This window comes from Oncorhynchus keta, chromosome 10 (assembly GCF_023373465.1).
Source record: "Oncorhynchus keta strain PuntledgeMale-10-30-2019 chromosome 10, Oket_V2, whole genome shotgun sequence".
Classification (NCBI taxonomy): Eukaryota; Metazoa; Chordata; class Actinopteri; order Salmoniformes; family Salmonidae; genus Oncorhynchus; species Oncorhynchus keta.
The window spans coordinates 67,739,217-67,751,872 of NC_068430.1; the positions used below are offsets into that span (position 1 = coordinate 67,739,217).

Below are 12,656 nucleotides of genomic sequence, written 5' to 3' on the forward strand. Positions count from 1 at the left end.
AAGACTGAGGAGACTAGTGTAATCTTAGGCTGTGTCCTAAATGGCACCCTTTTCCTTATAAAGTGCACTGCTTTTGGCCAACTCTGGCAACAGCCTTAGTCTAGTTCAGTTTTAAAGGATCAGTCAGTAGTTAATATATACATTTTTGGATTATAAATGAATGATTTGTAAACAAAGTAAATGTAAACACTATTTAGCCTCAAAACATGCACAGAAATATACATTTAGGTCAGGGATGGTCAGTACTTGCATCCATAGCCCGGTCTATGAATTTGAGAGAGGTTACATTTCTCCAGCCTCATTCCTCAGCTTTTTACCGAAACAGGGGTGGGGAGTTGGCTTTGTTATTGTTTCAATTGCTGCTTTAAAGCCAGGTGGAGATCAGCATGTGGAAATATGCCGCCTGCCCTTATGAGTGGGAACAACAGCTATCTCAACTATGCTGCTGGGCTGACTCAATGAATGGAAAAGAGGGGGCCGGTTTTCATACTCTTGGTTGCTGGCGGCAAGAGCCCAACGAAAGCTAAGAATAAAAGTCCTTTGAAGTTCTCTTTTAGAAATGATTAGAAGTCAATGTCGTCCATAGCTGTTTCCTTACCAAATCAAAAGGGAACTTTTGTTCTGGCAGTTCATTAGGTAAAGAAATCAAACTTCAAGTTGATAAAAAAGCTTCTGTTGTGCCAAAGGCTATAGACTATTGAGCATATTGCAGTGTATAAAGACGGCACGGAGAGTCTGTCAGTTTCTATACTTTTATTTATTTAACAAGACAAGTCAGTTAAGAATAAATTCTTATTTACAGTGACAGCCTACCCCAGCCAAACCCTCCCCTAACCCGGACGATGCTGGGCCAATCATGGGATCGAACCAGGGTATGTAGTGACGCCTTGAGCACTGCCTTAGACCTCTGCGCAACTCGGGAGCCTGAAGGACACGGTTGTCAATGGCTGCATTTAGACAAATAGGAAGCCAATTCTGATATTTTTCCCCACTAATTAGTCTTTTCACATCAGATCTTTTTCAGAGCTGATCCGATTGGTCAAAAGGAGAGAAAAAAGATCCACATTGGGCTGCCTGTAAAAGCAGCCTAAGGTGCCAGAGAAATGTGGATTGTGGACTGTGACCCTGACAATAAAGAAAAGTAACCTAGTACTTTTTTTAAAGGCTGAGAAGAGTTACATGACCATAATGGTAATTGAGAAAAGCTCTTAGTAGAGCACTGTACTCTGATAACCTGTACTTTAGCTGGGTTGACAAGCCACATAGGCCACTGGAGAGGTGAGAGAAAAGTGGGTTTATTTGTGACACAGTCATTCTACTTTTTCTTTTTTATGTCACATTTATTTAACCAGGTAGGCCAGCTGAGAACATGTTCTCATTTACAACTGCGACCTGGCCAAGATAAAGCAAAGCAGTGCGGCAAAAGCAACAGAGTTACACATGGAATAAACAAACGTACAGTCAATAACAACAAAATATGTATACAGTGTGAGCAAATGAAGTAAGGAGGTTAGGCAATAAAAGTGAAATGGCTAGCTAGTTAGCGCGCGCTAATAGCGTTACAAACGTCACTCACTCTGAGCCTTCTAGTAGTTGTTCCCCTTACTCTACATGGCTAACGCTGATTCGATGGTGGCTGTTGTCGTTGTGTTGCTGGTTCAAGCCCAGGGAGGAGCGAGGAGAGGGATGGAAGCTATACTGTTACACTGGCAATACTAAAGTGTCTATAAGAACATCCAATAGTCAAAGGTTAATGAAATACAAATGGTATAGAGGGAAAGAGTCCTATAATTCCTATAATAACTACAACCTAAAACTTCTTACCTGGGAATATTGAAGACTCACGTTAAAGGGAAGCACCAGCTTTCATATGTTCTCATGTTCTGAGCAAGGAACTGAAACGTTAGCTTTCTTACATAGCACATATTGCACTTTTACTTTCTTCCCCAACACTTTGTTTTTGCATTATTTAAACCAAATTAAGTTCAAATAAAAAAGTGTTCAGTCCGTATTGTTGGAATTGTCATTACAAATAAATAAATAAAAAGTAAAAAAAATATTTTTTTTATTTATTTATTTTTATTTTTTTTTTTAAATCGGCCGATTAATACAATAAATAATCGGTATCGGCGTTGAAAAATCATAATCGGTCGACCTCTAATGGACTCCAAACTGAAATGCAAGCCGATGTTACTTCAACTCAAGATAGAGTGTAACATTGGCTGGTTGACAATAGTGCTGGAGCAACCTTTACAAACTCAGCTTTTGTTAATGTTATGAGGTTGTTTTTATTACTTCATCCAGATAACGACACAGATCAAGAAGTTTATCAGGACCAAGACGAATGGGAGTCCAGGAAGAGCTGCAAAGCGCCAAGCGAGGACTCCAGTATCTACTATTTAGGCATTGGACTGCCTTGTTCCAGTACTACTATAGTCTAACAAAACTATCAAAGCGTCGAGGACTCAACGAAATGAAACAGACAGAAGAAAAAGGCAAACAGTTGGTCTCCTGAATGGAGCCAGTTGACTGCATTCCCTCAAGGTTGCTCTGACATTGACTGACTGCCTTTCACTGCTGCCAACAACAGCTGAGAGAGACAGGATCTGTCAAAAGAAAAAAAAAAGCAGAACGCACAACAGTTTGAGAAATAGGAAAAATAATATAGCTCAGATCTGATATGTTTGAAAGATGCTGCGAGGAGAGAGACTGGGGGGCAACTTACTAATGCCTTCATGAAATGGCTGACAAGTTGGATGAGAAATTGAGCTAATGTGCAATAGGACAAGCAGGCCATCTTATCAAGGTACTGAAGTTACCCCATAAGTAGTTTATTACAAAACAATGTTTGGCATTTAGTGCCGTGTTCAACTCATGGAAATCTGAAGTCTTGTAAGATTCTGAGAAAAACAGCTAACGTGCATGTAGGCTAAATGCAAACATGGACTCCAACCTGAAATGCAAGCCAATGTTGAAATATTTTTTCCATTCAAAAGTGAAGTGCACAAACAAGTTCTCAATTGCCATGTGTGCTAAAGCACTGTCAACACTACGCAGTCAAACTATGCCAACTATGAATGCCATTCATTTCATTGGGCTGATTTGTATTTATTTTTTACATGTAACCTTTATTCAGACGTGAGTGAGCGGAGATGCTGGCAGGTATGTTCAAAATAAACAAAGTCTAAACCTGACCTGGAAAAGCCTTAGCACACGTGACTTATCCCACAGCATGTAGCCTAATATAACTTAGTTATCCACATAACTGCAAAACAAGCATTGGCTATCCCAGATCATTTTTAAGAGTAAGTAAGTTGTCATTATATTGTTTAATATGCTGACACAAACAGTACGGTAAGTCCAGCTTCTCACTGTCCTCGACATGTGTTGATGCCTCTCCTCACGTCTCTCCAATTAGCCAACATAACGGGGAGGTGGGAGAGGGAGGCCCCCACCGGTCCCCGCCTCGACACCGACTGGACATTCCCCTAGATTGCTGCCAGACAGTTCCTGCCTGGACTCCCCCTCCTGACCCCCACCCCTGTGCCCCTGCCAGGCCCTCCCCTCTAACACGGACCGGACGTGCGCAGGCAGGCTGCACCATCGTTAGTTACAGCCTACTCCATTATGGGTCCTGGCCGATCGACTTCACCCACACCGTCCACATAAGCAACGGTTATGGCACTGGGGCCCTTGGGGGAGGATATTTCCATTTCCCACTTTCAACCTCTCCTGGCCTCACACACACACACACACACACACACACACACACACACACACACACACACACACACACACACACGAGAGGCCGACTCCCATTGAAGTAATGACATATTGATTTAGTTTACTTTCAAGGAAGACTGCCTTAGTAGGAACTGACAGGTGTTGGCAGAAAAATAACTAAAAACTAGCCGCCACCGTCCACCCTATTGAAAGATCTTCAATTCATTCCAATTGTGATTACATTACATCCATCAGACAACAGCTGTTTGGCCCAAGCTTTACCCCAGGATTTATAAAGAACACCATACTGCTATAGGATAATGGGTTTGGCAGAAGGCCTCATTGAATTAAGTTGATTTCACTGTTGATGCCCCTCTACCGCCAGGCCCTGACCAGCCTCAGCCATGACGGCCCATTGGCACACAGAGAGAGCATGTCATCCATCAGGACAGTTGTTTTTTTGGTTTTAAAAGCTCGTAATCGCCAGGCTTAGTATTGCGGCGGTGCACGGCAGCCTGGGCGAGACTGAGATCAGTGTGGGATGTGGATGGATAGACTGAGGCAAATAACACTCTGTGGGTTTGCCTACTCTGCTCATGATGTTTTGTCTGCAAGGCTGTTGAGGACATCAATGGAGATAATCCAAAACGGCTTGTGTTCTTACATCCGCCTCAGGCAGCCTTCACTCTAATTTCAAACAAATGATCCTTCTGAACAGGAGATAAGGAAGGGTTTTGGTGTAGTGTTGCTAGGCAGCCATCCCTCGGCTCCTTTACAAGACTCTAATCAAAACAAACGTGTCGTAATCAGTCCGGGAATGAAACAGCTCCCTCTCCAGTTCCATGCATATTTCATTCCCTAAGCACAGCTCTACATTGTTTTATAACATCTATCAAAACTGTCAAGTCAAATATTTTAATGAAGAATTCTTTTTTTCATTAAAAAAATCAATAAAAATTGTAACGGAAGGCAAAACAATACCTGTAGGCTCCAGGAATGTCATAAGTAGCCAACATCCTCATGTTAATACAACATGCCAAGTCAGTCCCTACACTGCCCCTTCCATCCCCATTACCTGCTGTTGTCTGGAGAGGGTAATGTCTCCAATCCCAAACAGTTTATGCATATATTATGACTTTTTATTTTAGGTCTTCGGTGAGGGTTTTCCCCAGCTGTTCGCAGAGCCAAAGTCTACGCCCCATCGCCGGCCATTGGTCAACAGTAGGGATACTTCAAATAAGTGTCTGTTGTCCATAAACAATGTTCGGTGCAGTATTTTCACAAAAAACACTTGAGAAATACTGCACCAAACATCTTAGATGTCAAATTAAAGTGACTAAGATCTCCTTGGAAAAAAACTTACAAATTTGTGAAAGATTTGTTGAGTTATCCTAGATGAATTTGAGTATTTCAAGGAATTGGAGATGCCTTAACCAGTATACAAATGGGCAGAGAGTACTATTGTAGCCTTTTCTCATTTTTCAAGAGAAGGTCTTTTTAAGGGAGTATGCGAGCAAACTCGTTCAGCCAGCTGAACCAAAGCATGCAGAAACCTTAAGCCACCAAACAGTATGGCAACAGACATAACTCCTCTTCACCAGCGACTGGCTTTCTCCCCACCCCCTTTTCACTTCCACTGAGTACATACAGACCCCTAAAACGTCTTTACAATTTTCCCATCCCCTCCCCCTTGAATGCCCCCTCCGGGGGGGTTGAACAGGGTTGGCGAAGGAGGGGGGTGCCCGTCCCCCTGACCCTGGGGGAGAGGAAGGTTGCTGGGGAGGAGGGTTCAGGGGCTGTCAGCTGGGCTGAGGCGTTGCAGGGTGGAGGGAGGCACCTTTATGAACTGATTAAGAACTGCGGGGCATTAACCAACTGGCAGCCAGAGCCTTCAGCTTGACATTAATGGTCACACTCCTCCCGGTAAGCACGTTAAGCATACTATATACCCACCATGTTCCCCCACTCCCGGTCTCTCTCACTGCTCGCTATGCATTTCATTATTGCCCCACTGGTGTCTGACGATTGAGATAAGATGGGGGGGGTGGGGACTACAGGATCTACTCCACCACTTTGGTATGGGAGGATGTATACGGATAGCATGGGGAAAGCCACAGTTCAATCACAACTAATACCTTCCTCTACTGTATGAAAAGGGGGTAGTGATGTCTAACAAATAAACAAACACTGCCCAGTGCAGTCCACATTATTGTAGCAATTTGATGGAATGTAATCAGAGGAATAACAATGAATGGTCTCAAATATTATGGTGTGTGTGGTCTGCCTTTAGCCTACATCTCAAAATCAATATGAGACAATCAACTGACTTATGACATGGAAAGTATTCCCACTTCAAGAAAAGCTGCTCTGTTCCTACAACACACATGTATTCGCTAGAATCATGAGAGCCAGTCAATTCCAGTGTCATTTCAACCCGCGACCACTAATTAGATCATGATATAATCTGCCTCTGATGTTCCTGGTTTGCGATTCTGAAAACAAAACCCTCGTGCATTTCCATCCAAACCCATGGATAAATCATGGTGTGTTTTAGAGAAGGCAACCCCTGTCAATAACAGCTAAAGTTACTAACGAGTTTTCATCAAATTCTTTATAACCGTAAAACTAAAATGATCAGCAATGCACGCTAGCTACCCTTGTAGTTATATTTAAATCTTCAGCTTGTTGGCATCAAGTTTTATCAGCCTAGCTACTATCATTGACATTGGCTCGTTGACTGTAAACCAAAAATAAAAACTGACTCGGCTCAGTGTAATGTCATGGTGGTAGAAATTTAACTTGCCATCTAATATAGCTGACGTTACCCTTTTCCCATAATGTATTGCTATAAACCATCAGCTAATACAATCTAGTAAATAAAAGCAACGTAACTATGAAAACTGGAAGAGTAGAAGAACACTAACGGCAGTGTTAGTCCTCGAGTCACATAATAATAGAACACAATGTATGTGGCCGCTTGTCAAACAAGCTGTGGTTTTGGATATCAATAAAGTATTCCTTACCTCGCGTAATCACACGTTGAGCTTTGGCAGCTTTCAATACAGAGTTTGTGCATGAAAGAGAACGATGCAGAAAAGCATTCTGCTGTGCCTTTTCCGAAAAATACCCGTAAATTACAAATCATTAATTCAGTCTTCGCAGTTATCCAGCTAGCTAGCATTAGCCAAGTGCAGCTCTCTTGCTGCAGGGGCTTACTGACTGACGGAATAACTGTTTGAGCAGCTTAATAACAAAAATACCGAGATCGATACTTGAAATACACGCAGTAAGAAATTTGTATTTTAGCGCAACGATGCACTAAAAGTAAAATTGTCGCAACAAAAAAACATGCTCAACGTAAGTATCACGATATAGAAAAAAAGCAGCAAAACGAAAAAGCAAGAGAAACAATTCCGACTCAAAAAGTAGCGGAGTTAACGTTAACGTTAGCTAGTTGGCAATAGTCATCGACTGTTGTAAGGAGTAATTTGCAAATGAAAGAAAATAGGCAGATTTCAGTAAATTGTCGACGAAAATGGCTAGCTAGCTAGGAAACTTGGGTTAAAGTGCAAAATGAAATTATTTGTGTTTAGGCCGCTAGCTGAGGAGCTAGCAGGTTAGCAACAACATCTGACCGACGACCTTGCTACTACGAATGCAAATTGAAAAACGAATCCAAGAAAATACATTCTCGAAAAATCCAAATGTAGGAGTGGACAGTCATAATGCGTTCAGTGAGCTCTCGTTGACAGCGTTCTTGCAGCCATTTTGTTCAAACTAAGACCGCTCGCTCTCTCTCTCCTCTGAGCAGAAATAATGTAGGAAGTGGCCCCCATGCCCAAGCAGCCAATCCACGTGATCTCCCACTAACAACACAGCATGATCCAGCCCCGTCGTACCCTTGACAATAGCAGTCTGATTTGCTCACTAGAATAAATGATGGACAGGCAGATAGAGGCTGATAAAATAGTGCATGTCTTATTTGCAGCCTACCTTGGACACTCTTCAGTTGCATATGTGTGGTAATCACTACCATATAGGTTATTTCTGTAGGCCATGTACATCATCAATACGTTTATATTTATGGCAATGCAAAATAACACATTGAGTTCTGTGAATAAAAGGCTAAATAGTTTCATTAATGTATCAACATAGTATGTGATTAGTTTGCAAATTAGAAGTTTATGCTAGAAGAATAAATATTTTTACAAGGGCTATTGATTCTATCACATAACCTTCCTCAAAATCTTGAAGTCCACCAAGAAGGAGCATATTTAAATTCCAGACTAATTAACAATTGATTGATGAAGGAGGACTATTCCCCTCGTTCTGCTTCTCAGATTCAAGAAAGGATTCTGGCCCCAACTCATTCTCAATGCCTCTTTTCTTATGGAAATGACCATGCATTGTGCAGCATGCACACCGTGTGAATAGGTCAAAGTTGTGGTCCACAAGGGGGGGACTGACCAGTGAGAACAGCCTAGCCTAGACTGCACAGCCCCATAGATCACAGCAGAGACTGTCAATGAGAAAGCCAGAGGCCAGACAAAGTTTCTTCCTATTCAAGGCAAGCTGCCCAAAGCTATTGCGAAATTCAACTCTAGCTGAATGGGGAAAACAGCTGTTTAAACTTGGAGGTTAAGGGAGGTGAGCAAAGAAGGCTGCATTCCTTGGAGTTTGCATGTGATAACAAACTTGTAATACTGCCACACACACAGTGAGCTCCAAAAGTACAACTAGGAGGTTAAAATACAGACTGCCAGCTTTAATTTGAGTGTATGTTCATCAATATTGGGTGAACAGTTTAGAAATTACTACCCTTTTTGTACATAGTCCCCCCCCCCCCCATTTTTGGAGACCAAATGTATTCTGACAAATTCACTTGTATGTGTATTAAAGTAGTAAAGAGTTAAGTATTTGGTCCCATATTCATAGCACGCAATGACTACATACATCAAGCTTGTGACTACACATTTGTTGGATGCATTTGCTGTTTGTTTTCGTTATATTTAAGATTATTTTGTGCCCAATAGAAATGAATTGTAAATCATGTATTGTGTGATTTTAGAATCACTTTTATTGTAAATAAGAATATAATATTTTCTAAACACTTCTATATTAATGTGGATTCTACCATGATAATGTGGATGCCACCATGAATCCTGAATTAATTGTGAATAATGATGAGTGAGAAAGTTAGAGGCACAAATATCCTACCCCCAAGACATGCTAACCTCTCACCATTACAATAACAGGGGAGGTTAGCATTTGGGGGGTTATGATATTTGTGTTGGCGTAGACGCAAAAATAAAAAAAAAGTGTCACTGTCCCAATACTTTTGGAGGTCACTGTATATACTGTACGTAGGTGTGAGATTATTTACATTACAATACTGCACTTTTGTAGAGTGCATTTTGCAAGCTCCTGCCAGCATCAGAGCAAGCCTGCCATCCAGGCAGGCTAATGCAGAACTAACATCCACGTTTGCACAACTCTCATCACCAATTCTGTGACCTCACAAGTCATTAGTGCACTTTAAAAAGAGAGATGGAGATATATGCCCCCACATAGGACACCATCACATCTCCCACTGTAACAGTGAGTGGCAAATAGATGGATGTGAATAAAGGGGAGAACAAAAGGGTAAACAATTGACATCTATTCTGAGTTTACATCCTAAATGGCACCTTTTTCCATACATAGTGCACTACTTTTGACCAGAGCCAGTCAAAAGTAGTGCACTACATAGGGAATAGGGTGCCATTCGGGACAATCCTTAATCAGTGACGCTATTTTTTTTAGGTGTCTCGGATTATTCTTTGACTTGGGCCAATTTCCCTAATTGCTTTCACATTTAAGCTAGCCGTCTGATGGAGTGGCGGCAATGAGAAAGGTCTGGTTGATATTCTGATAAGAGGAAATGTAGACGTGAGGCGAGGCGGACGGACTGCGGCACTGGCAATCACTCACTTTCTCCTCTCTTCTACTCTCCTGGGATACTCCTCTCCTCCGTCTTTCCCTTTCTTTCTTTTCTTCGTTTAAGCGCCCTGTGCTCATGTCTTTTGTTTTAATTCCAGTTCAATCATGAGTGCGTTCCACAGAAGGTTTTAATTTCATGCCTGCCGTAAAATCTTGCTAGCAGAGAGACACTCCCACACACAAGTTACTGTATATCTGCACACACACACTATTGTGGCTACATGTATATCTGATGCATGTGCTTTGGCAACAGTTTAACATTTTATACTTTAAGCATGCTTGCCATGAGGGGAAGTATCACTCCCTTCAGAAACATTTATAGACAGTCAAAACTGAGACAGACACAAAATCAGCAACCAATTGTACAAAGCGAATCTCAAGAGGTTCGGCATTTCTTTAAGAAACAGACAGACATATTCCATGTGTTATGATGATGAAGAATACTCGCCTGGTCCCAGATCTGTTTGTGCTGTCTTGCCAACTCCGATGGTCATTGGCGAGCTTAACATTGAAGTTGTCAAGCCCGCAGAAACAGGTCTTGAACCAGGTCAGAAGAATAGTACATCTAAATGACAATCCAGCTTTTCCAACAGTCTACAATTTAGCAGTTCTCATAACACTAAAGACCCTCTCACCAATTTCAGTTTATTGCCTTATCTTGTGGAATTAGGAATTAACAAAGTAAATATGACCGGGTGAGAAGCCAAACAATTCACTGAACGATGAGCCAAAAAGTGGATCTTTGCTTAGACTCCCTCCCTTGTCATTACGTCTGAAAATGGCACCCTATTCCATATATAGTGCACTACTTAGTATTGTAACTAATGCACTATATGCAGTAGACAGGGAACCCATCACTGGTTCCCTGTCTGGTGCAGAATGATAGATGATAGGCCAGGTTTTTGGTATTGATCATGAATCCTGAATCCTCCAGTCTGGAGATTATGCCTAGGAGTAATCAAAATGCAGACAGTGGCTGCCGCTCCGTTCAAAGTGACATTTCCAAAGGCATGACTTGACGTATGCTAAATGCTACAGTGATGATCATTCTCACATGGGAGTACCAAAAGATAACAACCAAAGTAGAGCCTGAGTGTCCCCAACTCTGCTGTTTTCGCCCTACTGAATAGACAGGTGACTATCAACGCTCCACGCACCAATAATACAAACCAAAACATCATTCCATGCCGCTACAGATTCATTTAGCAATCTATCATTTGTGAAACTAGTATTTTATTTTACTGTATTAGTGGTAGGGCTGTCATATTACCAATACTGCCATCTTCTCCGAGGGCCATACCATTGTAATGCGAGAAGAGGGGCTTTAGAAAGCATATTGCCATACCCATCAGGTGGACAGAGCCTTTTTTTATTATAGCCTTGTAAACATTACAGTGAATTACCCAGAGAACAAGGCCAACAAAATCTGTGAAAGAGAGCGAGAGGAATATAATCTGAAATAGAGAGAGAGAGGCAGAGCCTGTTCACCAGTGCAGAGTGTAGTGGATCTTGGCCACAGAGCGACTGATTCACTTTCTATACAGGGGACAACAAACAAGCAGAGCTTCTACAGAATAGCCGGTTACAGCAGCAGGCCTGGGGTACTGTATCGACTGAGGGAGGGTTGTGTGTGTGTGTGTGTGTGTGTGTGTGTGTGTGTGTGTGTGTGTGTGTGTGTGTGTGTGTGTGTGTGTGTGTGTGTGTGTGTGTGTGTGTGTGTGTGTGTGTGTGTGTGTGTGTGTGTGTGTGTGTGTGTGTGTGTGTGTGTGTGTATGAGTGTGTGTTGTAGTGCTGGTGGTTTGTTATATGGGCAGAGAGGAGAGTGGAGCAGTGCGGTGCAGTAGGACAGCGTTTTTGAGCTGTGGTAATTTCCCCCGAGAGTACTGGCCAGGGAGAGGGAGGAGAAGGAGGGAGGAGTGGAAGAGGAAGAGGAAAGGAGGGAGGAAGAGAGAGTGTGTTCAGAAATAATGAGGCCTGATACAAACAGCATAGACGGGAGTAATGGAAAGAGTGGCGAAAGAGAGGAAAGGAAGGTTCATCCAATGCACAGCATCATTAAAAACTCTTTTTAAGCTTTATTTTTGTGACCACACCTGTCAACACATTTAATAAGCCCATTTCTATTATCCTTTCCAACGTGTCATTTTTATCAATAAGCATTTTAAGTGCCCCATTGTTTTTTTTGCTTATTCCATCTATTAATTACACTTCAGGTTTACTGATGACCTTGCTTATTTTGTTGTTCGTGGTGCCCCTGAATATTAGCATACATTAAGCCCAGCTTATCTTTCATCCCCAATGAATAGACGTTTGCATATTGTTTTGTGTGTGTGTGTGTGTGTGAATGTGTGTATACCGTTCTGTGTGTGTGTGTGTGTGTGTGTGTGTGTGTGTGTGTGTGTGTGTGTGTGTGTGTGTGTGTGTGTATACAGTGCTTGACTTGGGCAGGAGCTCACCGGAGCAGAGTACCGGCAACTTATTTTCTACTTCTAGAGCTCCTGTTCCTCTTATAGAATATTAGCTCAAAAGTATTGTGGAGCACCTACACCTAAATATAAACAGTACCGGCACCCAAAATTAGTACCGGAACCTATTTCAGTCATAGTTAAGCACTGTGTGTGTGTGTGTTTGTGTGCATACATTAACGTATACATGGGTATTTGCCCCCGCCCTCTCCACAAATTAATTAAAGGGAATAAGACCTGCGTGGATTTTATGGTGTTTTGGGAACCGACTGGCTAATCAGATTTATTGCACACTTAAGCTTAATTAATTGCCTTTATGGATTCAAATGAATAATGAAGTGCTAACAAGCGTTGTTTCTGTTTCATCAACCTGCAGAGGCAAGCCGCTGGAACGATGATAATGACCTGGGGATGGGACAGGAGAGCTGTCAATCAACTAAGGTTCAACTCAACAATATCTACTCTTACTGAATAGAATGCCGTGTTCCT

At 42.0% G+C, this 12,656-nt stretch overlaps 1 protein-coding gene across 2 annotated transcripts in view; it reads right to left on the minus strand.

Annotated features, from left to right (window-relative positions):
• Positions 1–7,598, minus strand: part of LOC118364838 (trinucleotide repeat-containing gene 6C protein-like) — a 91,558-nt gene extending 83,960 nt beyond the window's left edge. The window contains exon 1 of one of the 2 annotated variants that reach the window (XM_052527770.1): positions 6,747–7,598. The gene's annotated coding sequence lies outside the window, so the exon portion shown is untranslated. The remainder of the gene's footprint in view (positions 1–6,746) is intronic. The other variant, XM_052527771.1, reaches the window with a different exon arrangement.
• Positions 7,599–12,656: the final 5,058 nt, after the last annotated feature.